Source organism: Thermobia domestica, chromosome 4 (genome assembly GCF_964235325.1).
Source record: "Thermobia domestica chromosome 4, izTheDome1.hap1.1, whole genome shotgun sequence".
NCBI classification, from domain to species: Eukaryota; Metazoa; Arthropoda; class Insecta; order Zygentoma; family Lepismatidae; genus Thermobia; species Thermobia domestica.
Genome location: NC_137457.1, coordinates 285,069,232 through 285,093,350, shown reverse-complemented (window position 1 = coordinate 285,093,350; position 24,119 = coordinate 285,069,232).

The following is a 24,119-nucleotide window of genomic DNA, read 5'->3' as shown; positions in this document are numbered from 1 at the left end:
AATAATAGCTATAGTTCAACTAAACAACGTTGAAAATAGTGGGTAATTAGGTGGTAAGTAGAAATGACCAAAACTGAATAGCTTACATCGATCATTCCGAAGAAATTTGGAGTTATACTGAGCATAGTTTGGGGGAGAAAGTGAGCATCCCCGGTTGAGAATTCTTCAGCTGACTTCTTTGGGGGGATCAAAAAATCCCCCTCATTCCCCCGGTAATTCACACCCTGATTGTTCTTGATGAACTCAGATAGACATATTCTGACCAAAATAGACAACAATCTTATTATTGACAAAATGTGTGAGAAAAGCAAGGAGATGCGAAGGCTCCTTCAAGCATAAAGCAGTGACTTTACTTTCATTTTCCAGTTTTGTTTTTTAATTTCTTGTTTTGCTAGGTAGGTATATAATTCTAAATCTACTTTTGTTAATTTGTAGTAAATGTTTCATGTATACTTTTTATCAACGGTTTTAAAAATAGATGAAAAATAAGTTAATGTTATGATGAACATAGCTTTAAAAGGACAAAAGTATGAAAAATTGCAAAAACCCCAAACTTAACTCAAATCTTCAGTTATAATTAGGCTAACAAATGTGGTCGAAGAATGTAAACAACTGGTGTGATTTTTGTAGTCTGAGCTAAAGTGTGCAGATTTATATAGGCCTAATATATTTAGTACTCAAAGTCTCTTTGTTTATGAAAATATTGAATTTGTATAATTCTACTGCAATAGCTACTTAATCTTTTGTTGTTTTTTGTGTACTACCAGGGGAAGCCCCCCGGCTCTTCCTTTTGTTAGAAGGGAGTATTCCACACAAGCGAAAGCCTCGGATGGACGGCGCCCTCCCAGAGTATATGACCGCGCCCTTTTTACATAGCCAGTCCACCCCTGGTCATGGTGCCTTGCTCGAGCTCCACTAGACACATGAATGCTCACCTGAATGTTCCCCAGATAATAATTAAGCCGCAGCCAGTTTGTCTCCGTCCCACAGTACAGATGTCAAGGAACTGTTCCCTTTGAAAACGACGGATTCGCACCCTCACATCGTCATGATGAAGAAGATATCGGGATTCATCAGACAATGCAACGCTTTGCCATTGTGCCAAGGTCTACTGGCGATGGTCACGTGTTCATTTCAGTTATAGTTGCCGATGTTGTGGTGTTAACATTCGCCATCGTTAGGAGTGTTCGGTGCACTGTGTGTTCAGACTAGTGTTGCGAAGGCCTGTGAATAAAACGGAAATTTTGGATAAAAAAAGTTTTTTTTACTGTTTTCCCGAGCTGGGGAAAAAACGGAAAATTTGGGTATTATCAGAATCATCATTTTTGTTAATCACAGAATCATTTTAGTTAATATGTTAAATCAAACATATATTTCATAGAGATATCGTTATTTGTTTTCCCGAGCTGGGGAAAAAAACGGAAAATTTGGGTATTATCAGAATCATCATTTTTGTTAATCACAGAATCATTTTAGTTAATATGTTAAATCAAACATATATTTCATAGAGATATCTTTATTGTTCTATGTAAAATTGAAATTTTGAAACCATTAGAAAAATCATTTGTTCGGAAATATTGGCAAAAACAGGAAAATGTAGTTTAAAAACTATTTCTTGGCCTGATGCTAGTAATCTTACTTCCTGTAACATGTCTGCAACATATACAGTGGGAAGTCGAAAATCCGAACTAATTGGGACCACAGGTATTCGGATTTTCAAATTGTTCGGATTTTCGAAAATGACCAAGAAAATGCCATTTAGGCTTACATATACTGTAGTAGTAATGGCCCCACTTGGCCTCACTTTTTGGCCCCTGGGTCCCTGCCTTAGGACCCATGGTCCCTGGCCGGGGTCAATGACCTAGGGGTACCATGGCCCACCCCCTAAAATTTGGCAGGGGTACATAGGACCACCCCCCAGGACCCATGGTCCCTGGCCCGTGTCAATGACCTAGGGGTACTTAGGACCACCCCTCTACATTTTGGCAGGGGTACATAGGACCACCCCCCTTAAATTTTGGAAATTGCCAAATCTAAAAATTGGGTGTGGTAGCCTAGGACCACAGTATGTACCTCTATCAGTATTGGGTGTCTATGTCGTTCCCTTTTATGGGTAAAAAATTGCCAAAAATTCAAATTTCGGGGTTTTTTGACCTAATTTATCCCCTTTGATGAGGTATTATTATCCTATATGGTTATATGTGCATATACAGGGATTCATTACCTTTCATAAGACATGGGTATATTAATGCACCCCTTGAAATTTTTGGGAGGTGTACCTTGGCCCACCCCTTCAATTTTGGAAATTGCCCAATTTCAACATTGGGTATTATAGTATAGAACCCTAGTATGTATTACTATAAATTTGGGTGGTCCACTTCGTTCCCTTTTTAGGGGTACAAAATTGCCAAATTTTTAGTACAACCACATGTTTGGGTTTTTGGCTCATTTTATTCCCTTGGATGAGGTCCTATTACCTTATATGAGTGTATACAGGTGTTTATTTCCTATTGTAAGACATAGGTACATTTGTGCACCCCGGCAGGAGTGCCTTGGCCCACCCCTTAAATTTTGGAAATTGCCCAATTTAAACATTTGGTATAATAGTATAGAACCCTAATATATATTACTACAAAATTTCGGTGGTCTATCTCGTTCCCTTCCAGGGGTACAAAATTGCCAAAATATAAACGTGAGCATTACGTTGTACCACGTGTTTGGTTTTTGACCTAATTCATTTCCTTGGATGAGATCCTATTACCTTATATGGTTATATGACCATGTATAGGAGTCCATTCCCTATTATGAAACATAAGTACATATGTGCACCCCCGGGAATGGTACCTTGGCCCGCCCCTTAAGTTTTTAGAAATTGCCAAATTTAAACATTTGGTATCATAGTACTGGATCCTAATATATATTACTACAAAATTTGGGTGGTCCACCTCGTTCCCTTTTAGGGGGCATTTTGTTCCGCTTTAGGAGTGAACCTTGCAATCGTCCCGAGTTTGATTCTTGGAAATGTTGAATTTAACGTCCCCGCGAAAACGGTGAGAGATGATAGGACGAAACATGAACTTACTTGACTGAGGATTGAAGCAGTGACCTCATACAGTAGAGACAAGCACTGAGCCATCGTACACGTGTGTTGATTACTATGCAATAGTCCCGAGTTTGATTCTTGGTGCTAGTGTTAGAAAAATTTAACGTCCCACTTGAAACGATGATGAGAAATGAGAAAACATCATAAACTTACTTGCTTGCGGATTGAAGCAGAGATCTCACATATTTGAGTCACCATGGCCCATTGAGAAGTTCAGTTTGTTGATTACTATGTCATGGTCCCGAGTTCGACTTTTTTTTTTTAAGAAATGTTGAGTTTAACGTCCCCTTGAAACGATGATGAAAAATGATAGGAGGAAACATGAACTTACTTCGTTGTGGATTGAAGCGCTGAGCCGCCGTACTCCATTCAGTGCGAACAGTTTCGCGTATGAAAAGAAGACGAGCAGATTATGTTACATTACACATTTCAGTGCGAGCAGTTTATACTAGGTTTATGTTTTATATAGAAAGATAGAAGATCTGCGTTGTCATCTTTTTTACTTCGTGTGCAACTTTGACCTTGAAGAAAACCTTGTTGACTCAGTGCAAAGCATTGACGTATACACATAATCTTATTGTTTAGTTGGCTGTATTTAGAGATGAATCAGACATGTAAGGTTGCTGGTTCGAATCTAGTTGTGTTCGCTGTAACTCAGTGCCTGAGCGATACTTACCGAAATTTTTCCAGTGTTGCCAACACTATCAGAATGAATCGATTCATTTAGTCGGAGCAGTTTCGTGACGAAAACTGATTTTTGTTTTGCACACAAAAATTTTTCTGAAACAGAATTTTGTTTGTACATAAAAATTTTTCTGAAACAGAATTTTGTTTGTACATAAAAATTTTTCTGAAACAGTTTTTGTTTTGTACACACAAAAAAATTTCTGAAACAGAATTTTGTTTTCGTACACAAAAAATTTTTCTGAAAACATTTTTTTTCGTACACAAAAATTTTCTGAATCAGTTTTTTTTTTTCGTACACTAAAAATTTTCTGAAACAAAAATTTAGTTTGATTTTTTTTTCGTAAAACATTGATTTATTTTACCGGTAAACTGATTCAGAAAAAAGAAATTGAAATCGCAGTACAGGAAAAAGAATTTGATTTTAGGATGTGAAATAAAACACAGAATCATGTTTTTGTACATTTATTTTTAGCATGTGAAAATGAATACAGAATTTCTTTTTCTTCAAAGGAAGACGTGTCCGTGACGGGTACAAATTCTGTAAAGAGAAAATAAAACATATGAATATACATGGTAATATTTATTTTGTTTCCTGTGAAAGAAGAAAAACAGATTATTAACATCGAACTAACTGATCAAGAGAGAGTGAGGTGAGAAAAGAAACGCAAATGTGACGTACCTGAATTCCTTTTTTTTCTCCACTGGTTTCTGCAAGGTGATGTCATTTGAGTTTTTGTCTTCGTTCGTGCATCGTTGAAGCATGTCCCGTGTTGCGTTGATTCTTTGCCCCGTCTTTGGGAAGTGATGTTGGTGGGATTAGGGAAAAATATGGCTGTTATTCTGTTCTGGCTTTTTTATACCCATAGGGCAATGTCTCGTATGTGTCTGGTATTAATCGGCGTTTTTTATAGTTGAAACTGTACTTCTTTTCTTCAGGTTTTGTGACAAGATGATGATCGTGGGTTCTGTAAATTTTGTGCGGCGTGCTAATGGAGATTTTTTCACTGGATTGATTTATGATCATTTGCTCCAGACTGTTAAAATTTAGCTTTTGACTTGCAGTATAATTGAGTGTGAATCCACGAATTTTGCATACATAACTGGTTGATTTCGTGTCGGGGTTGTAGATTTCCAAGGCGTACTGTTTTGGGCCACCAGACACGAATTTTTTAATGTATGCTTTTGGTCCAATTGATTCCAGTTCATTTGACATTGAACCAAGAAATACTTCTGGTTCTATTGTGGGCTGTGATGGTCGCTGCGTGAATATCACGGAATCTGTATCGAAATATAATACTCTTTCTTGCAGCAGTTCTAAATATTTGTAGAGTTCCAGACGAGCTTGACACGTTGTAAATGCTCCAAGGACAACATTAGCATTGTGATTTTGTACTGGAACATCATCTTCATACTGCCAATAAAGGTATAACATCGAATCGTTAACAGGTAAAATTTGGTTGACTTTTATATCTGGAGCAGTTAATTTCTGATACAGTTCTTTGGGGTCGTTAATGATGGTCGTTTGGCTGAAATTGTCTCTTATAGCGAGTCGTCCCCAGAAGGCATTCAAACAGAGTTTTGCAAGACTACGACGTGCTGAATTTGTCATTATATTTGCTGCATCTAAAGTTATGCCTTCCCGTTGTTGTACCACTTGAATATACTGCTGCTTTTCTTCTTCGGTGACGCAATTGGCAGGCCATCCAGAAGCTTCCAGCTTAGATTTCAAAAATGTGTTAATGTATTCGCTGAATAATCCGCCAGTCTTGGTTTCTGGATCATATACGGTGATGTCGTAATCCCAAATTTCGTAAATTTCAATGACTTGATACCCAAGTTCAATGGCTTTTTGAATTTCATAGGACACCCATGTTCCTGTTAGACTTCGTTCACTGTCCGAATGTGTACATTCAGAATCTTGATTTAATGCTGTGGCACAGGCAGCACAAAGTGGAAACAACAACTTCTTATTTGAACGAAATGGCAGCACTGGATGAAACACATTTCTGCTAGGCAAAATCTTCAACTTGACCAATCCGTTGACAGTTTGAATGTCGGGCATTTCTGGATCTCCCTGTAGATATATTCGTGGATGCCCTATTGGATACCGTCCACATTTATTCACATAAGGATACAGGGAGACGATATCCAAGAATTTTATTTCTTCGCCTTCATTTTCATTTGCGACGTGGTACAATTTAATGGCATTAACACGGCCACCATAGAAGCTGTCTCTTGGATTTAATGGTGTCTTATTAGTATAAGGATGTGTGCTTAAAGAAGAGGCCAATGCTGGATTGGATTTTAACACTTGACGAAATTCACATTCCCACATTTCATGTACTTTATATCCCATGGATCGTAATAACTTCATTTTACGTTGTGTTCTCTCGTAGCGATAGTTCATTGTTTCTTCGGAGTTCTCATAAATGGGTTGATCACGGCCTGTAGGGACACATAGAGGACATCCGTGGAATTTGCACCCTTCAAATTCATACACGTGTTCCTCTTTCGTGTCGGGATTTTGGTAGTAGCCGTCCAGATGAAAACCAGCAACATAAACTTCTTTTCCTCTCGCAGCATGTTGAATTGAATGACCCTCTTTTTCTTCCATGTAGGCAAGCCACTGCAAAGCAATCCGTGACTGATTGTTTCTGTGACGGTATCCACGTGCAGGGAGAATGCTAATAGTATTAGGTTTTAAGAAATTTCGTCGAAATACTAAATTGCACGCACTCGCCAAAGTGATAGTCTCCAGGAAAGGATTGACGTGAGTTTCTTGTTCAAAAGTGGTCATGAAAGATATACAAGCCAATCGAAGTACGTTGACGTCCTGGACACAATAGTTTACCAATTCTTTTTGGAAAATAAACGTATCGTTCTGGTGTTCGTTGTACCATGTCATGAATTTCTCTCGTTCATCCACTTTCATTTCATCTGCACCATAATAATGGATGTCCGGTAATTTTCCCACATACGTTTGATTTGCAGCAGTATTAAAAAAGTGTGGAAAATATCCTTTGGTCGCGGGTAAATGAAATGCCTTGGATAATTTACTTAAAGCCATTGGCATGAAATTTAAGGAGTCAATAAACGATAAGTGATTCACTTTCATGCTTAAAATTTTTGCTCCGTTCAAGATCAAAGTAGGTTTCAATTCATGTTCTTCCACTAAAGATTTAAGAATAAAATGACCATCATAGCCCTTACAGTTATGTGCCAAAGATACAATAAGTTTGATGTTGGGTCGTGGTTGACGTAAATACGCAAGAAAGGCATTGATCGGATCATCTTGAAAAATATGTTCTCGCTGTCCACAAACTTCACACGGATGATGTATATCCTCATCTTGAACACAGTTGTAACATACTTGTTGGGCCACCAGTAAATTGGGCTTATGAATGAACGTGTCTTCATCGAAGAAAGTATCCTGTGTGGCTTCGATATCATAGAAGACAATCATAGCTTTCTTGGCATGTAACACTGATGGAACTCCAGGCTTTAATTGAGTCGTATCAGGCTTCATGTAGCATTGGTGGGTAGACGTAACATGTTTATGGCACACATTACAAAAATAATCAGTACAATCATGTTTTCTTTCCCCTGTATGGACAAACGAATAAATGCGTAGACATTTGGCACACTGTTTCACCATCTTGCATATTGGTTGGCCTTTATGGTATGGTACAGTCAGATGATTTGTATAACATGTTTCACCATAAAATTCACGATTGCACTCTGGGCACTGCTTCTCCGTATTGGTCTTACTGCATGGCGGTTTCTGCAAACATTTCTCACACATGGCCGAACAGTTCTTGACGTGTCTATTAAGATGATCATATTTTTTGTGGCATGCAGCACAGTAGTACTTAGTAGAAAAAACAGACGTTAATGACGTGATGATGTCATAATGAGAATTGATGCACATTAAATTGATTGGAATCTTGTCTTCGCCACCCGGTCCTTCATACAGAATATCTTCTCCGGAAAAGCTGGTGTATACGGTAAGTTTATAATTTGTCAAGTAGCGTTGCAATTGTCGCAATTCTTCCACGGATCCCCCATGGTCTAAATTCACTGATGATCGAGACAAAAGTTCATGTACGTCAGGGAGAACGACACACTTTCTCTGGTTGTGATATTGTCTGTACAGTTTCTTATTTGTATCCTTATATTTCTTTAGGCCAATAGCAATCACAATCGCATACGCTAAACATTTCTTGTCGGTGTTTTTTACACGTAAAATGCCTTTCTTGCACTTTAATAATTAGTCGTTTGATAAAAGACCTCGACGCACCAATCCAAATCCACGGGGCACATCCACATGATGAAAATGGACAATGAACGGTTCGTTCATGAGAAAACTATCGTTACTTTGAAGGATGCGATCAAAGGATGCCCATAAAGTCTCCAGTGTCAAATTACTTGCATGCCGGAAAGATAAATAAAATGGTTTGTTCTTCTCATCGTGGGATAAAATCGACAATCCAACCATCGATGATTCGTCGACGTTTTCCAATAAATAATCCAACATCTGTTGAAAGGAGGCCTGAACCCACTCCACAATATCGGTGCCACTGGTCGGAGCATTAATTTGAATTTCCAGCATTCGTCCTTCGAGATTAAAACGCCGATAATGTCTATTGATTTCTCGCAAGACAGTAAAGCCAGAAGTAGCCATATTCAAATAGGAAAAAAGGTAAGGTAAGCAAAAAAGGAATAGGCAAAGAAAACAAATATCTAAAACGAGAAAAAAGCACGAATTAAAATTGAATTCAGAGATCACTACGTTATCAAAATGACTACACGATCAATCCTAAAAGAATGATCATATCTCAAATAGTTCTACTACTGAAACGTTTTATTGTCGTCAAACCCGGACCAACATCAACATGTAAATGACCTAAGTTTCTGTAGTGATAAAAAGAATGAATGAAATTGTTTTTCTAACTGTGCTGAAAGAATCATTGTAGTAAGCATTTTTTCCTCTGACACTGAACTTTAAAACGTATGACGAACATGAAACGAAAACAAAATCTCATGCGCTTGCTTTTCTCGAGCTAAGGCAAGAAAGACTCGAATTCGTTTCTCGGCGGGAGATCAGATCCCACATTAAACTGCAAGTCCACGTCTCACGTTGTAGGGAACAAATTCGTGCGTAGTTTCTTTGTTTACTATCAGAAACTGAGCTAAGTGGTTAGCGTTACGCACCTCTGGCCCGGGTTCAACACCCAGTATGCGATCAGATTCAACATTAAGCTGTATTCCTAGCCCCCCACTACTGAAGGGACGCTAAAACCAAAATCAACAAATTTCTCGTGCTTACTTCTAATGTGTGGGATGTGGCCCGGGTTCAACACCCAGTATGCGCTCAGATTCAACATTAAGCTGTATTCCTAGCACCCCACTACTGAAGGGACGCTAAACCAAAATCAACAAATTTCTTGTGCTTACTTCTAATGTGTGGGATTCCTAATTCGATCCCCGGTCAAGTTATTCTTCCATTTGCTAAATATTTCGTGTTAAAATAAAACAATGATAACAATGTTATCCTCATGCAAAAAACACTCCATTGATGTTAAGAAAACGCAGTCGATACTTACCTCAAATTCAAGGAACGGAGTAAAGTCACGCTGTCACTAGAGGCACACCTACGTTCATTCAAGATCTTCGTGGAAGTAGGATTTGAAAATGAAATTAAGAATTTTATTTAGGTCTAAAACGTGTTCAACTATAAAGTGACATCACTATCAGCCAATCAGAAACGAGGAAAATGAATCAATGACATCACGGAGAACCAATGAAAACACAGCTTTCATCATGAGCCGAAACGTGATGTAAGAAGCAATCTGATTGGTTGTGACATTATTCACGTTTTTTCTCCTTACACATCAATCGTTACGACATCTAGTATCGCAATTTTGATAATGACATCATACCGTTGACTCGTTAGTTTCTTACGACATTCAAATTACCACATCTAAAATGTGATTCATTTTCCTTAAACTTGATTGAAAAAAATGTAACACTCATCGATATGTTACGAAACTGTCTTTGACATAAATGTAAAGTTGAGCTTTAAAAGTCCGTCAGCTGAGAAAAAAATGCTGATGTAGTATAAGCATATTCTGCAATTTCACAATAACAAGCTTCTATGCGTAACAACGAGCAGAAATGTGTAGTAATGTAACATAATCTGATCATGTTCTTTTCATACGCAAAACTGCTCGCACTGAAGTTGGCATGATGGCTCAGCGTTTTTTTTTTCTGATGTGTGAGGTCTCTGCTTCAATCCGCAAGCAAGTAAGTTTATGATGTTTTCTCATTTCTCATCATCGTTTCAAGTGAGACGTTAACATTTCCTGAAACTAGCACCAAGAATCAAACTCGGGACTATTGCATAGTAATCAACACACGTGTACGATGGCTCAGCGCTTGTCTCTCTACTGTATGAGGTCACTGCTTCAATCCTCAGTCAAGTAAGTTCATGTTTCGTCCTATCATCTCTCACCGTTTTCGCGGGGACGTTAAATTCAACATTTCCAAGAATCAAACTCGGGACGATTGCAAGGTTCACTCCTAAAGCGGAACAAAATGCACCCTAAAAGGGAACGAGGTGGACCACCCAAATTTTGTAGTAATATATATTAGGGTCCAGTACTATGATACCAAATGTTTAAATTTGGCAATTTCTAAAACTTAAGGGGGGGCGGGCCAAGGTACCATTCCCGGGGGTGCACATATGTACTTATGTTTCATAATAGGGAATGGACTCCTATACATGGCCATATAACCATATAAGGTAATAGGATCTCATCCAAGGAAATGAATTAGGTCAAAAAAACCAAACACGTGGTACAACGTAATGCTTACGTTTATATTTTGGCAGTTTTATACCCCTAAAAGGGGAACGAGATAGACCACCGAAAAATTTATAGTGATCTATATTAGGGTTCTATACTATTATACCAAATGTTTAAATTGGGCAATTTCCAAAAAATTAAAGGGGTGGGCCAAGGCACTCCTGCCGGGGTGCACAAATGTACCTACGTCTTACAATAGGAAAATAAACACCTGTATACACCACATATAAGGTAATAGGACCTCATCCAAGGGAATAAAATAACCAAAAACCAAACACGTGGTTGTACTAAAATTTGGCAATTTTGTACCCCTAAAAGGGAACGAAGTGGACCACCCAAATTTATTATAATACATGTTAGGGTCCCGTACTATAATACCAAATATATAAAATGAGCAATTTCCAAAATTTAAGGGGTGGGCCAAAAGTACCCCTCCCGGGGTGCACAAATATACCCATATCTTACGAAAGGTAATGGACCCCTATACATGACCATATAACTATATATATAGGATAATAACACCTCATCAAAGGGGATAAAATCGACCAAAAAACCAAACACGTGGTACTACGTATTGCTTACGTTTATATTTTGGCAATTTTGTACCCCTAGAAGGGAAGGAGGTGGACCACCCAAATTTATCATAATACATATTAGGGTCCTGTACTATAATACCCAATGTTTAAATTGGGCAATTTCCAAAATTGAAGGGGTGGGCCAAAGTACCCCTCCCAAAAATTTCAAGGGGTGCATTAATATACCCATGTCTTATAAAAGGGAATGAATCCCTGTATACGCCCATATAACCATATAGGGTAATAATACCTCATCCAAGGGGATAAATTAGGTCAAAAACCCCCGAAATTTGAATTTTTGGCAATTTTTTACTCATAAAAGGGAACGACATAGACACCCAATACTGATAGAGGTACATACTGTGGTCCTAGGCTACCATACCAAATTTTTAGATTTGGCAATTTCCAAAATTTAAGGGGGGTGGGGGTGTGGTCCTATGTACCCCTGCCAAAATCTAGAGGGGTGGTCCTAAGTACCCCTAGGTCATTGACACGGGCCAGGGACCATAGGTCCTGGGGGTGGTCCTATGTACCCCTGCCAAATTTTAGGGGGTGGGCCATGGTACCCCTAGGTCATTGACCCTGGGCCAGGGACCATGGGTCCTGGGGCAGGGACCCAGGGGCCAAAAAGTGAGGCCAAGTGGGGCCATTACTACTACTGTACGGCATGCTCTTTTATCGATACAGTGGTTATTCAGTACATACAGTAATTACAATACCGTACGTAAGGCTACTTACATTTAATGTTTCTTAAGAACTTGCTTGTACTCTAAATAACACTGTTCTTGTACGTCACACTTAAAACTTACAGGCCTAAGAAAAAATAAAAATAAAAATACATGACAAACAATTACATATAAATGAACTTTTGTAAAAACACTGACTTCACATAACGTCGATGGACACGCTGTTGTTTGTTTATCGCTAGCGTTAAGACAAAATGTCAAAAGCTTCTAGGGACCGCGTTCGGATTTTTGACGTTAGGATTATCGACGTCCTACTGTATATACAATGTATTTCGCTAACGGAAAAATACTTAAAGCAACAGGTTTTAATTCTACTTTACACACATATACCGCACAAGTGAGTAAATTTGAGCAGCGAGAAATATATTAAGTGAAACTTCCGTTAGTTATTATTAGTTATTATTAGCAGAATATCCGTTCTTCGCACGGGGAGAATACGTTTCATTTTGGACACAAAGGGCACCAAAACTGTCACCAATGAACTTGTGGAGCCCCAAAACTATGAATTTGATATTAATATAGATAATTTTCAATTTTCTTTACATGTCACCATCCTCCTTAGAGTACTAATGGGGCTGAATTTGTGGATTTAAACGGCATCTTCTGTTCATCTCAGCGAGTATGCATTCGAGGCTATTTTTGATCATATATATATATATATATATATATATATATATAGATATATATATATATATAGATAGATAGATAGATAGATAGATATAGATATAGATATAGATATAGATATATATACTGTATATAATGCTCCAAAAATTAGGGGTTCAGCTGAAATATCACACAAGACCTTAAGATAGTGTATGAATAAGCTTGTGTTTTACTCATATATATCATACAAGAAGGAATGCTTTAAGATACACTACAAAAATGGGGCACATACTGGTGTTAGGGCACGGAAAACCTTGTTCACATGGCTCATTACACAAGACGGTTATGTGTGCACCTATCGAACTGCTCACAAACAGGCAAGGCAACAACACTGATTGTTCCTTAATATGTCATATGATCACTTCGAATAGCCAACAGAGCCTCGCACCTGCGTGGCATGGATTCAATTAGATTATCGATGAGTTCTTGGGGGATGTTGTGCCACTCATCCAGAAGAGCGACTTCCAGCTCTGGAATGGTTGTTGGATTTACTGGCCTAGCGGCAATTCGTCTGCCAAGCATATCCCAGACATGCTCAACTGGAACGAGATCCGGAGAGCATGCTGGCCACTTCATCCGAGCGATACTCGCAGCATCCAGCATCTCATCCACTAACCGAGCTCTGTGAGGACGAGTATTGTCATCCATAAAAAGGAACAAATCACCAATGGCACCGCATAAGGAAGAACAAGAGTTTTCATGATCTCATCCCTATATCTGAGAGCCGTCAAAGAGCCATTTCGGATGATGTGGAGCTCAGTACGCCCACCAATGCTGATTCCTGCCTACACCATCAGTCCATCACCATGATACTGGGATCTTTCTCGCACAAACATGGAATTGTGTCGTGTTCCACACTCTTTCCAGATGAAAACACGTCGATTATCAGGCTCTACACTGAATCGAGACTCGTCAGAGAACAAAACATTGCCCCATTCATTGCATCTCCACCCACGATGTTCTTCCGCCTAGGCTCTTCGATCAACACGGTGTCGTGCAGTTAATGGGACACACACCATAGGCCTACGTGCGTAGAGACCACCTTCTCGAAGGCGATTGCGGACCGTTTGAGTAGATATTGTGCGTCCTGTTGTTGTTCGGAAGGCTCGCGGGAGCAGAGTTGTATTCTGACGCCGGTTTCGACGGCCTGTTAACAAGAGATAACGATCTTTTCTGGCTTTGGTTGCTAATGGACGGCTCTGTCCTTGTCTTCTTCGAACACTTCCAGTTGTTTGAAATCGATTCCACAATCGGGAAATCACACTTTGTGCCACTCCTATGGCATGTGCCACCTTCCGCCATGACTGACCAGCTTCCAACCTGCCGACAGCTCGCCATGCCAACGATTCTGGCAAATCACGTTGTTGCGCAATATTACTACATAGATTTGTGATGCACTAAACACAATGAGAACAAAGGTACCCTGGAGCTGGAATGTGTTGGCAACGCCACACTACAAAATGATATCTGGTAGCACCACGTCACTGATCACGTGCACAGATGTTCCAAACAGTTCGTTTGGACGTTGGGCCTTCATGACTTTAATCTGAACTGGACAAGATACAGTGTTCTCACATTATTCGTAAAAAGTTTTACATGTGTTTTCATCTGATTCCCTAATTATATATATATATATATATATATATATATATATATATATATATATATATATATATATATATATATATATATATATATATATATATATATATATAAGCTAAATATACCCATTCTTCGCATGGAAGTCAGGCCTGTGGAAGTATTACCCTCATTTCCGCGACCGTCAAAACTATGGATCTGAGACTAAATCGATCATTTTGGATTACTTTTAGATGTCTCAGTAGTGTTGCCACGAGACGAGACATTTCTCGTGTCTCGTCTCGTCTCGTCTCGTAAACGAGACGAGACACGAGACGGGACAGAACCAACTTAGACGAGACACGAGACGAGACAGACTACATCTCCCGTCTCGAAAACGAGACGAGACACGAGACGAGACGGGACGTCTTGTGAAATGTCTCGTCTCGTCTCGTGTCTCGAAAATGAAAACGCTGGCGGGAATGGCCAAGATTGAAATTGCCACTGGTCATATAGATTGCAAAAGGAAAATCCCCTTTGTGAGAAAACATGTTGAAAAGCCTTCATAGAAAAGTGTCCTCTGTCTATTGAATGAAACAATCGTGATACATGAGCTTCCAGGAATATCATCCTTAATGTCTTGTCCCCAATTCCCCTTGCTGTAAACTGAGGAATTCTCTTTTTTTTATTTCTGGCTGGAATGATGACAAACAAAATCAAAGACAGGGAAGATATTTACAAGGTCAAGAAACCGAACTATTACCACCATCTATTCAATTTGAAAACTGGGTAAGGTCTACACTTGTCTTTATTCTCTAGTGGCGGTATTCTTTTTGCTATATGAACCGAAAACGGCAATTGAAGTATGTCATCTTGCAACTAAAATTTTGTCTTCTCTCTCTCTCTCTCTCTCTCTCTCTCTCTCTCTCTCTCTCTCTCTCTCACACACACACACACACACACATACATACACATAAAAACACACTTTTACCATTTTACCAATCGCTCGCTTATTATACAGCAGTCATGTTGTAAAATTCACCTCTTCGTTTGGAAGGCTAGCGGAGGACAAAGAAAGCAAAGATATTATCGACGAACCCTTCAAATTGTTTGCTTTCAGCAAATTTATGATACTAATAATAACACTTTAGGTAAAGAAGTTTTACAGGGGGACCTTCGTTTTGTTACGCGGAAATGTTTGATCTGACCAGAGTGCGAAATTGCCCTCTGCTTCCATGTTGGGAGGAGGGGAATACTTCCCTTTCCTAGTGAACAATATTCATTAGGACCTGAATTATCTTCAGAAATTGTTTCTTACAGACATATTTGGTATAATATTCATGGAACTCCGTTGAAAACAGAAAATGTCATGAGAATGATCAAAATTCGAACATTGAAGAACATAATTAACAGAAAAGAAATAGGATACCCAAACCATATTTTTAAACCTGCTATAAAATGTATATCCTATATTTTTACTAATTCCTTACTCCCATGAAAGTATCCTGGGGAGGATATTCTCTCCATATTTTTCAGACTGAAATCCTTTTATCCCGTACGATTTCCCCCCTGACACAATACGAAAAAACAAATGTTGTTAAAATTCATACACATGACCCTTCCGGGACTCAACCCGGGGCCTTCAAGCCCATGGTCTATCGCCGCAGACCGCTCAGCTTGGTATGAAGATGTACGTTGTATGATTGCGAATAGATCCCGACAATATAAGAAACTTTAATCCAAAATGGCCACCCAAAAATCAACTTTTTTTAGCCACTAGCTAATCTGGGTGTATGTCATGAGTTTCTTACACAAACGGGGCAACCACCATATAGTAGCACACACCCCGCGGTTATGGGAACAGATTTGAACCATGGAGGTGAAGACTGGCCCCAAGCATTCTTTCGTCCGATGTGTCGTTCAGCTCCCATTACTATGGCACTTTAAGTAGAGCTTAGTGTGCAGTAACATATAAAATTTTAATCAAATACTTTCCATTACTCAATAAAATGATTTGGTTCCGAGCTTTTAAAAAAATAAATAAATAAAATAATTGCAACAAATCTAAATATGCTAAAATGGAAAGTAGTTTTTGGATTGTTATGGGTTAACTCTGTGAAACCTAAAGGCTGGAATATATGAAATCAAAGTGTACACACATATCTATCTCTCTATTTATCTATATATATCTTTCCATCTCTCTCTCTCTCTCTCTCTCTCTCTCTCTCTCTCTCTCTCTCTATATATATATATATATATATATATATATATATATATATATATATATATATATATATATATATATACTATAAAGCAAGTGGGCTGATAATATACGATAGTGTCGGGGATGATGACACCTTTACATCGAACTTTGCTTGTCGTGTAAACATTATTTAACATTAGTGTCATCTTCGACGTACCTATGAGCAATTTACTGTATATTCGTGTATTGAAACTGGTGAAACAAATTTCAATGTTTTAGAACGTACAAAAAAGAAGCCAGGGTCGAGAAGCCTCAGACAACTAACAGCAGAGATATATTATCTTGTAAACTATTTGTCCTTGCCTTGTGAGCTTATTTGAATTTATTTTTAAGACCTTGAGGCAACTTTGGCCGAATGGATGATGATGGGAAAATTAGTGGAATGAAGAAAGTGGTAGGATACTAGACAACTTCGAGAAAACACACACATTCGAAAAATGAAATGAAATGAAATGAAATCTTTGAGTTTTACGTCCCACGGTTATGCCGGTTAGGCTAAAGGAGACAGTGATGATGAGTAATGAATGAAATGGTGGAATGAAGAAAGTGGGAGGAAACGGGGGAACCCCGAGAAAACCCACGCACACGGTGTTTGTCCACCACAAAGTTCACTTGGCGGGGCTGGGATCGAACCCGAGACCCCAAGCACCAGAGGTGAACGCTCTACCATTGAACCACCGCGGTCCCCACACACATTCAATGTTTGTCCACCACAAAGCTCACATGGCACTAACCGAGATCGACCGACTACCTCATACACCAGACGTGAAGGCTTCACGGTGTAGCTACCGTGACATTTCTTGTCTTGTGTGTTCTGGGTAATACTTGTAACTTACAAGGGAAGAGAGGAAGAATATATATCGAAGTGGAAGATGGTTTATATACCAATCGAAAGCACTATTGACACCTATTACAAAACTGTAATAAAAATTTTCTGAATGCATATACTATGCGAGTTATATGAATATATAGAGTGTCCAGATAATCCGTTTCCATCCCTTGAAATCGCAAACGATGACAGATGCTAAAACTGGAAAACACGTGTTTGATCATTTTAAAAGTACAACGTATCAAAACAAAAATTATTGTCACAAGGCCACCCGAAGTGTACTGGGAGGGGTCCAACTAAAAAATTACAAAAGGTAAGGGGGTCAAGTAGCATATCGTTCGAAACTTCTTGGGAAATGAAAGAAGACGGAACAAGTCTCAATACTCTAAAATTACCTTGTGCAAAATGGCGGCCGGTCAAACTGTCAGCAAAAACGTCATTGTAAAGTCGGTGGCCACCTCCCAAAAAATCCTGAAACGGTGAGGCAGATGTCAAAACAGGAAAACATGTGTGTCATCATTTCAAAAGTACAATGATTGGAAGTAAAAATATTTGTCTCAGGTTCCTCTACAATGTCCCAGGCGGGGTCATGCTCAAATTGTTCAAATGGCAAGAGAGGTCAAGTAGCACATCGTTTAAAGCTGTTATTAAATGAAATCAGATAGAACAAGTATGAACGCTTTATGATAATACTGTGCAAACATCTTGCATTTTAGTTGTTCTTTCTGTAACCGGGTTTTAGTTTATTTTCACTTTAATTCTTGTACTCAACGGAAAGAAAGGAAATGCCCCTACTGTGAGATTCTGCTCTTTGAGCCCAGTAATGTCTAAATAAATAAAAAATAAAATAAAATAAAATAAAATAAAAGCAAATTAAGACATAAAGAAAAGAAACGACAACATTTGACATCTTTGAGTATAGAACTGACTAGTTAACATATAATGTACTTCCACGAACATAAATAAGTAGAGGTTGGAGCCATCAGAAGTAAATACTCTTACCTCTACTTATTTACGTTTATGACTGCACAACAGTGGTACTTATGCTCGTTATCTGGTTTATCAATTATAAAATGATTCAAACGAAAGAATTCCTTGCACCAGGAACAGTAAATACGTACAAATGTCTCAGAATGAAAACAAGTGCCGATTGCAAAATGGAAAGTGAACGTGCTCAGAAAATCGAAATGAAGATGTACATTTTGACCGGCCTCCATTTTACACAGGGTAATTTTAGAGGATCGAGACTTGTTCCGTGTTCTTTTATTTCTCAACAGCTTTATTTGACCATATTTGCCATTTGAAAATTTTGAGTAGGACTCCGTCTGGAACCTTGTGGAGGATCCTGGGACAAACATTTTTACTTTCAATCATTGTACTTTTGAAAAGATGACACACATGTTTTTCTTTTTTGACATCTGTCTTACAGTTTCAGTCTTTTTTTCTTTCTTTGGAGGGAGGCCATAGACTCTACAATGACGTTTTTGCTGACAGTTTGACCGGCCGCCATTTTGCACAGGGTAATTTTAGAGAGTTGGGACTTGTTCGTCTTCTTTCATTTCTCAAGAAGTTTCGAACGATATACTACTTGACCCCCTTACCTTTTGTAATTTTTGAGTTGGATCCCGACTGGGACTCTGCGGGTGGCCCTGGGACAACAATGTTTGCTTTGATACATTGTACTTTTATAATGATCAAAAACGTGTTTTCCAGTTTTGGCATCTGTCTCATCATTTGCGATTTCAAGGGGTGGAAATGGATTTTCTGGACACCCTGTATATTCATATAACTCGCACAGTATATGCATTCGGAAAATTGTTATTACAGTTTTGTAATAGGCGTCATTAGTGCTTTCGATTGGTATATAAACCATCTTCCACTTCGATATATAATCTCCCTCTCTTCCCTTGTTAGTTGTATCTTGATTAGCATGGTGCAGCCTGCTACATTTTACTTTCGTTCCCATGGTATGCTGCTATATTTTTACGAGACAAAACGAGACAAACGAGACGAGACGGGACAGAACATCTCGAGACGAGACACGAGACGGGACGAGCACATTTTTTTCGAGGCGAGATACGAGACTAGACATGCTTTGCACGAGACGAGACGAGACAGCCTGAAGTCTCGTCTCGTGGCAACACTATGTCTCAGTATCCCCTCCCCGCTGACTCCCGGCTCGTATGCAATTGTAGCTGAATTTGCATATCATCGCTAATGGAATTGTCACCATTGATTTCAGCGACGGCGAAAACTATGGATTCGACAGTAATATCGGTCATTTTGGATTACTTTTACTTGTCTCGGTATCCGACACCCCCAGTGACCCCCGGCACGAATAGGGTGAATTTGTAAGTTAATGTGATCAGAGTTTCATCATTGATTTCAGCGACCGCGAAAACTATGAATTCGATAGTAATATCGCCCATTTTCTACCACTTTTACATGTCCCTCTAAGCGCCCACTGAGACACCCTGGTTTGAATTTTGAAAAAAAAAAAAGATTCGTCTTGATCTGGGGCCTTGGCCAAGGTACCCCTGATCAAAATTTGGTAATTCTCAGTCCACTCGTCTGGTCCCCAGGTCGCATACAGACAGACAAACACAAACTATTTATTTTATTTATATTAGACTAGATAGATTCTTGCAAATTATGCCAGAAACCAGATTTTCATATTATCTTTCCGAACTAATTTTAAAAACCCGCTCCTACTTATCTTTATATATATACACAGTATATCTATATTTATATCTATCTATATCTATCTATATCTATATATGTATATAACAAACGCAGGAAGTACCCCCTAAATAACGCTCCTGGGGGACCCCTTTCTCAAAAAAAAAAAAATAAATAAAGGCTGGGGAAATACTTGTAGAAAATTCCGTTTTCGTGCCGGACGATTACCGAGACCTGGTGAACCAAAAAAAAAAAAAAAAACCTTTAGTGATCGAATTAAAAAAAAAGTTCTTCTCAGGTTAGTATTCACTGAGAATATTGTTATAAAATTTAAATTTTATGGGTAAATCAGTAGACTTTGAATACATCCACATCGTAACCACTGAGTTGCGAAATTGTGTACCTCCAGACATGGGCGGCCGAAGAAAATTTTCTAGGGGGGCATCTTCAATGTTTGCTATATTAGTCTGGCATTTAATGTGCATGGTTTGTTATATTACGTATACATTTTGGTGAGCCAGGGAGGTTCATTCTTATCAAACACGGAGATTATGAAGGAGCAGATCTACTGTACAAAATATTATATTTGGTCTAGGAATTAATTCGTGCGGGTGGACAAGAGATGGCGCAACGAACGGAGCGTCCCACAGTTCTGTGTATCCACACATGTGTTGCAAACCCCTGTCATCGCGTATCGTTCGTAGTATAGGGCAGTGGATTAAAGCGTCAACAACACCAGTTTGTAGTTAAGTGAACATGGCGCAATTTGTGCCTGATAAAGTGTTTTTGCGGGGTGTCCTGCTGCATTACTTTAACATGCAGAAAAGTGCGACTGAAAGTCATCGTATTTTGGTGGAAGTGTATGGTGACCATGCTCTAGCTGAGCGAACGTGTCAGAAGTGGTTTGCACGGTTTAGAAGTGGTGATTTCGGCTTGGCAGACCAAGAGCGAGCTGGACAGCCAAAAAAATTTCAAGCGAAGAATTGACAGCATTGCTCGAGCAGGATTCGTGTCAAACGCAGGAACAACTTGCAGCAGCATTAGGCGTTGATCAAACAACAGTCTCCAAACGCTTGAAAGCCATGGGAATGATTCAAAAGATGTCACATTGGGTTCCACATGAATTGAAAGACAGAGACGTTGAAAGACGAAAAACCATTTGCGAATTGCTGCTTCAACGACAGAGCAGAAAGGGGTTTCTGCATCGAATTATTACGGGTGATGAGAAGTGGATCCATTACGAGAACCCTAAACGAAAAAAGGCCTGGGTGAAACCAGGTGAACCAGGTCCATCACAACCAAAACGAGATATTCACTGTGGAAAGGTTATGCTGTGCATATGGTGGGATATGAAAGGTGTGGTGTACTATGAGCTGCTGCAACCGGGTGAAACTATGAATGGAGAACGTTATCGACGACAATTAATGCTTTGAAGCAAGCTCTGGCCAGAACACGACCAGAATGGGAGAACAGACATGATAAACTTATTGTTCAACATGATAACGCTCGCCCACATGTCGCAAAACCGGTCAAAACCTATTTAGAAAATGTCGGATGGGAAGTTTTACCCCACCCGCCGTATTCACCAGACGTTGCTCCTTCGGACTACTACTTGTTCGATTGCATGAACAACGATTTGATTGGACAGCGGTTTACTTCTTCAGAAGATATCGAAACATGGGTCTCTGACTGGATCGCTTCCAAGGATGAGGACTTCTTTCGCCACGGAATCCGTACATTGCCTGACAGATGGGCGAAAGTGGTGGCTAGCGATGGACAATATTTTTCTTAAGGTATTTATGTATTTTGTGTTTGTACTACAGCTTCAATGTGTGCGTACCAACCGCACGAATTAATTCCTAGACCAAATATAATATAATATAATATAATATAATATAATATAATATAATATAATATAATATAATATAATATAATATAATATAATATAATATAATATAATATTACTAAATATTAAAAAAATAATGACTTACCAAGGTGACGTCAATTTGGCAGTCATCAAATCCATTTTATACTTTCACTTAATCCAGTGGATATTAATATAACAATTACAAGACACACGTGCATATAAATACTCAGAAACAAGCACATACACACGTACACATACAAAATATGAACACTTCAAATCTATTTACATGTGGTGGACTGCGCTGCATCAAGCACTGTTATCTTCGTTATCATCTCATGTATCTGCATTATTTGATTCATCCACAGATTTGTTATTTGTACGTATCATTCATTTTTGCATTTTTGGGAGGGTTCAGGGTTATTTCTTCATTTAAAGAGTCGGTTCTCTGTATTGGAAAGTGAATGAGGGGTGGAAGGGGGAATTTATACTTCATTAATGGATAACATTTTAAGAAATATATAGAAAACATGCCGCTTCCGACGCAGCACTGAAGCATTTCTTTTAGCGGTCATACCCCCTCCCCTCTCAAGTTGTAAAGTGAGAAGGGACAGAAACACCCCAGATAACTTCACACTCAGGGTTCAGTTGACAATAATATCTTGTACAGAGTCACGTTTTGCTTATTTTTGAAAATTTCTGTGAATTCAACAATACAACAGCGGAAATACTAACTGGTTTTATTACTCCAACCATCGCTTCAACTAAGGGATAATTCCCGACGGTCAATGAGTCATCTAAATTTTCTTTCTTTTTCTGTTCTCCAGAGGAAAGAATGAGATTTTGCCAAGATGCTAAAGTCAAGATGCTAGATGCTAAATGGGAGTGAATTATGCTAGATCTAGCACCAAGATGCTAGATATGGCTTCACTGGCGGGCTTCGATATACAGAACTTTCTGTCAAAGCATACAAAGAAACAATACCACAATAGTTTCGATAACATCTGTGTGGTCCTTCGGTAGGCTACACATCCGGTAAGAAGCTCATCCCAAAGAGTAGTTTGGACTGCACCCGTGACCAGCCAAAACAAAAGACGCGTAGCCGGCTTGTATATATAATTGAATTCAAATATTCAAGTATCCATTTACTGATTGCCCATATCGTGTATGCATGCATTTGCTTGCATTATTTAATAAGTAAATAAATTACACACACAATTAATTATGTCAGTGATATACATGTTTATTGGTAAAAAAAAAACTCTCCAAAAACAATGAAGATTAATCTTAGACTGGAGAAATGGTTATCCTTCGTTTTCATTATCATTTGGCCATGAAACAAACGCCTGACAGTCATACATCCCCTATATACAACTATGTGATGTTGTAATATATAACTCGTAGGGTATGATGCTTTACTTTTTCAAAAATGTCAGTACTTCTAGTGAAATGAAATATTTAGTTTTACGTCCCACGCTTATACCGGTTAGGCTAAAGGAAACGGTGATGATGAGAAATGAATGAAATGGTGGAATGAAGAAAGTGGGAGGAAACGGGAGAACCCCAAGAAAACCCACGTCATGGTGTTTGTCCTCCACAAAGTCCACACGGCGCGATCTGGAATCGAACCAGGGACCCCAAGCACCAGAGGTGAACGCTCTACCACTGAGCCACCGCGTCCCCAATAATAATAATAATAATAATAATAATAATAATAATAATAATAATAATATATAAGTTGTAGTAGTAATAGTAGTATCATTGATAATAACCTATATTGCCTGTGCAAGATACTTGAAGAGAGTACTCGAAACTACACATCGGATTTGGCTCGACGCGACTCGAAACTCGACCCGAATTCTAGTCGAGTTGGAGGAAATTTTTCGAGGCGAGTTCTCGGGTCAACTTAAGGATGTATGTTTTTAGCTGGATCGAGTTTCAAAGGAAACTCTCTCGTGCCCATCCCTAAGAGTAACGCAGTATGGCATTTTAGTCAATGTTACATTATCTGAAAAAATTCATATAGCTGTCAAGTAAAAATTTGTCCTTGCATTTACATAAACTGATTCAAAACGTGCAATAATAATAATAATAATAATAATACTAATAATAATAATAATAATAATAATAATAATAATAATAATAATAATAATAATAATAATAATAATAATAATAGCAGTAGTAATAGTAGTACGGAAAATTGAAGTAGTAAGATTTTTTTCACATATTCAAAGTTTCGGACCTAAAGTAACGCGTTATTTTCGAAGTA